We start from the raw sequence: 5,378 nt of genomic DNA on the forward strand, positions 1-5,378 counted from the left end.
TGCCACAGTCTCTGGTAGTTGCTGGGAACTAGGGTGGGGAATTCTCTGCTCCACACAGTCTTTCATGAACCCAGGCTCCTTTCCTGTTGTGGGTCCAGCCTCCTGTAGCTGTTGGAGGCATCTCTAGTCAGCTGCTGGTTGGGGAAGAGGTGAGGATCAGGGAGGGAGGATGGGAGTACCCTGCTTGTGCTCACATTCTGCTGGCCAGAACTCACAAGCCACCTGAAATGACACAAAGGTCTAGCTGTGTGTGTAGGAGAAAGAAGAGAGTACAGATATTGGAAGACGGCAGTGGTCTGTGCCCCAGGTCCCATGGTTTAGGGAAGTGAACCTTGGCACTGGATTTCCTGGCTTTCTAAATCTCCCTTTATAGGGAACTTAGGGCCTAGTCTGTGGTGGGTGGATTTGCCGGGTTCACAGCCTCTGCTCAGCCTTCTTTCTGCTCCACAGGACGGCCTGGAGATGGTGGGCTCCTTGTCACACTGGGTGGGGATGTAGGCTCCACGGGGCCAGAGATGGGTGTGCTCTATATTCAGATTAAGGGACAGACGGCACATGAATCCCTTCAGTGCCCTCCACATTTGGTCACTAGGGAGGGGTAGGCTGAGCAGTAGCTCTTGGGTCTGTAGCAGTGTGACCCTAGAAGGACTGTCCAGCTGAAAACAAGAGCCTGGGGTGTGGGGAGGGGAGGAGAGATGGGGGTGGGAGGGCAGGGGCTACTCAGGATTCCATGAGACCTGGGTTTAAGTCCTGGATCCATCATTAGCAGCTATGTGAACTTGTGCCTCACTTTCCTCAAATATGAACTTGAGATAATGAAATTACCTTCCTCACAATACTGTTCTAAGAACTGAATGAGGAAAGGTTTACAATTCGGTCCTGATTGTTCCACTGGGGAGGGAACAGAGATTGGGGGCACAGGGCTCTGGCCTGGGGGAGTCTGGCTCACTCAAGTTCTCAGCCACTTGCAGGGCAAGGACCCTGCTTCTCTTGCTCCGGGTCCGAGTGGTCTGAAGCCCAGTGGGCAGGGCCTGTGGTGTGGATGGACTCGTCTGCAGTGAGTGAGGCAGCAGGCAGAGCTGGCAGACTGTGTGGTCTTTAGTGGGTACCAGGAGACCCCGGAGGGCCTTGTGGGAGGCTGTCCACAGCGTGAGCCAGTTCGCCATCTGGGGTCCTGGAGTTTCCTCCTGCCCTTTGAGTTAAAAAAGAGTCAGTCCTGGGCTGAGACTTAATTGTTCTAGTGCTGAGTGACCTTGTGTCAGGGGAAATTGGATGGGGCAAAATGTTTTCTAATTAGCAGGACTCACTGACCTTTCCCTCACTGTCAGCAGCTTCTCACATGGAGGCGCGGAGCAAGGGGGCCTGGAGCCCCACATCTCTCTAATGGAGCCTATGTCCAACAAGGAGGTGGATGGCTGGATTCGGGGCCCTGGGAGGACTTCATGTGGGAAGCAGACCTCAGGAAGGGCCTTCAGTGATGGTGTGGCCCAGGATTCTCACCTCCTTAGTCTCCGGTCCTGTCCATCTCTGCAGCATCCTAGGCAAGAGAAGCGGAGAAACACTCAAGCCACTGGGGTGGTTAGGACACACTGGTGGCAATTGTTTAAAACCTTACCTAAAACAAGGTTAAGCAAAAGCAGTTTACAGGCTCTCATAGATGGGAAGGATGTGTGAGGGTCACATACTGAGAGGAACCAGGGCTGCGGCTGCTGGAAGGAGCCTCACCACTGCCAGTGTGCTTCCTCCCCATCGTCAGCATCTCTGCTTCTCTCTGCATGCCGGCAGCTCTCTCTTAGGGCACGCAGACCTCTCCCCTGCAGGGGAACATGACTGCCAGCAGCCCCGAGTTAGCGACTATCACAGAAACCCAGTGTATTTCTCTCTTGTTTATCGTTCTGAGACCTGAGTCACAGGCCTGTCTAGCACTCAAGACTTTTTCTTTTCTCTATTTTTTGAGACAGATTATCACTCTGTCCCCCAGGCTGGAGTGCAGTGGCCTGATCTTGGGTGCAAGTGATTCTCCTGCCTCAGCCTCCCGAGTAGCTGGGACTACAGGCGCACGCCACCACATCCAGCTAATTTTTGTATTTTTAGTAGAGATGGAGTTTCACCATGTTGGCCAGGCTGGTCACGAACTCCTGACCTCCTGCCCGCCTCGGCCTCCCAAAGTGCTGGGATTACAGGCGTGAGCCACCACGCCTGGCCAAGAATTTTTCTTTTAAACCTGGAGTTTGGAGATGCTCACTAGTCAGACAGAATCAGCCACCACAGCCCACTCCCTCAGCCAGTATTACTTTGACGCACTAAGTTAGTGAGGAAGCAGGCCCCAGATTAAGCAGCAGAACTCACACTGTCATCTGCTGTGCGCCTGGCTGGCTCATGCATACCTTGTCTGTCTAATGTGAACCAAAGCCCTGTGGCGCACCCTGCTGGTTACCCCCGGTGGTTACCCCCACACAGAGGAGGAAAGGGAGTCATGGGAGGGAGGACCTGGGAGGTCTCTGGGCTGGCAAGTTGGGTGACACAGGTCGGGTTGGCTGCAAGCCTGGGCTCTGCTGTTGTAATCATGAATGTGTGTGTGTGTACAGTTGTTTACAATGTCAGTGTGGGTGTGCTTGTTTGTTAGAGACACATGCCACTGATCCCATGGTGAGGAAAATCCCAAGCCCTCCCCATGATTTTTGCCAGTGTCTGGGGACTCCTGCTCCTGGCAGCCCATGTGTCCCCAACTCCTGTGTCCTTTAGGGACCTCTGTTGAGCCCTGCCTCTATTCTGGCAGAATTAGAGAAAATTCGTTAAAAAAAAATAAAGTTTAAATTCACTTTTTAAAGTAATAAAAAAATCTCACAGCACGAGTTTTGATGAGATTTGGGGCAAGGTGGGCCACAAGCTTGGGTTGTATGGCCACCTCCCCCTCTTCTTCCCCTGTTGTCTCTGCAGCTCAGAAACCCCAATTTCCTGGCCTGTGTTATGTGGAGGAACTGAGCTCACCCCCCACAGCTTCATCTCCAAACCTAGCAAGGATCCTGCCCAGATCTGGAGCTCCACCTTTTAATAGAACTTATTTTCTCTCCTTAGAAAGCAGTGGGAGTGGAACGATTCTTTTTCCTGATGCAGATATGTAAAACTGGGACATTGCTACACATAATATTTTAAACCTGTCTTCCCTCTTACCAACGAACACGTCACTAGCACCATCTAGGCCAATACATTTCTCAACATCAATTTCAGTGGCCGTATTACATTTTATCCTACGGATGTGCTCTCGTTTATACTCTAAACCCCTTTTATTGAACACATCACTTACTCTGAAATTTTCAGTGTGATGATGGATGTTGCAGTAATTATTCTTATGTATGCACAGAACCCCCAGAGGACATGACTACTGAAGGGTGTGCTGGCAGGATCACGGGTGAGGATCTAGCAAATTGTCCCAGCTTCATTGGGACTGAGCTTTCACCCTCTTTGCACTACTTTGAACTGCCATTTTGATCATATAATAATGATTTAGTAGAGCTCTTTTTTGGTTCAACCTACCTGTTCTTGTATCAGAACTAAAATGTTTAATTTTATAAATTTGAATAGTGGCACAATATAGAGTTCACTATTCCTCAGTATTTTCAAGGCTGCTTCTTATCTGTTCATTCTTTTGGTTAACTTGGGAATCATTTTATCAAGTCTCTACTTCCCAATTTCCTTTCAGTTTTGGCTCGAAATGATATTCAATGTATACATTAAGTTGAGTTACATTTTGCTGCATAATACTGAGTTACATTTTGAGTATTATGTATTACTCATAATACATATTGAGTTACATTTTGCTGCATAATACATTATCCCCAAGTTTAACACCTTAAAGCAGCACATACATATCTCATACCCTTCTGAGGGTCAGGAATCTAGGAGCAGCTTAGCTGGGTGACTGTGGCTCTGGGTCTCTCACCAGGCTGCAGTGAAACTGCTGGCCAGGGCTGGAGGATCCCTTCCAACCTTACTCCATGACTGTTGGTGGGAGGCTTCAGTTCTCCACCTGGCTCTCACAATGTAATTTCCCCCAGCGTCAGTTATCAGACAGAGTGTGCAACCAGTAATCTATCTGTTAGAACATGTCACTTCTGGCATATTCGACTGGTCACTCAGCCCAACCCTAATACATGCGAGAGTGACTATGCAAGGGTATGAGTTCCAGGAGGAGAGCATCATTGGAACCATATTGGAGACTGGCTAATACACAGATTAATGGCACATCTGACAATACGGGGTCTTTCTGAGTGTCAGTGTGGTGTGTTCCTATATGAACTTAATTCTATTAAACTTAATTAAATTCTAGGTATGCTCTCAGCGAAGATTTTTACTTTTGTTCATTACAGGTCCCCACACTGTTAAATTCATTCCAAATTAAAGGATCTTTTCTTTTTTTCACATGGCATTTTCTAAGTAGTTGTTGCACTCATATAGGAGATGCTGTTGATTTTGACATCCATAATTTTTCAGTGGAGACAAGGCAGACACTACTCCAGACTCTCACTTGCTATCACCGATCCTTACGTGTGGCTGTGCCAGGCTCAGCTGCGCTGAGATGATGGGGCTGTCTGGCCATCGTTGGTCATATGGACTTCAGATTTGAAAGGATTTTATGGAGAAGCAGAGTGCCTGATATGACTCTCTGGGACCCCCATTTCTGCCCTCCTTGGCTCCCACTGGCCAGGCTGACTCAGTTCCTATCACCTTCTCCTGGACTTTGGCCAGAGTCCACTGGCTGTTCCCCCTGCCTCCTGCCCTCTCCACACCAGTGCCCTCTCCACACCAGTGCCAGAGCTGCTTCCAAGAGATGCCTCAAAGCCCGCTTCCAGCTCAGGAACCCCAGGGGACATGGATGGTTTCTCCATTGCCACTTCCTAGCCTTCCTGGCATAGGCAGGTCTGGTTTGCCTGCAGGTCCCTCTCTGGGGTGGGTCCCTGCTCCATAGATGCTGAGCCTCCAGAAGTCCATTCTTTTATATCACATTTGAAAACATCTGAAATGCATTATAGTTCAGTCATATGAATTATGTAAGTATATCCTACTCATTGTATAAAACAACACAGAATTGTCTAAAGTGTCATCTTTCTCCCCATTCCAAGAAGGAGCTAAGAAGCAATGCTAAACAATTAGGAGTGTGATCTTCCGTATTCTTCCCTTTGTCTCCACAAAAGCATTCAGACATTCAGAATTTTAAAAATTACCCTGTGCACAGTATTCTGCATCGCGTCTTTTCTTTTTCTCAACGGTGGTCACTTCCCTCGCCAAAACAGACAGTCGACTTCATTGTAACAGGAGTAGAGCTCCATGATGGGCAACCCACCCCCACAGAGGGACACTCAGGTGGTTTCCAGTCA

Source organism: Papio anubis, chromosome 11 (assembly GCF_008728515.1).
Source record: "Papio anubis isolate 15944 chromosome 11, Panubis1.0, whole genome shotgun sequence".
Classification (NCBI taxonomy): Eukaryota; Metazoa; Chordata; class Mammalia; order Primates; family Cercopithecidae; genus Papio; species Papio anubis.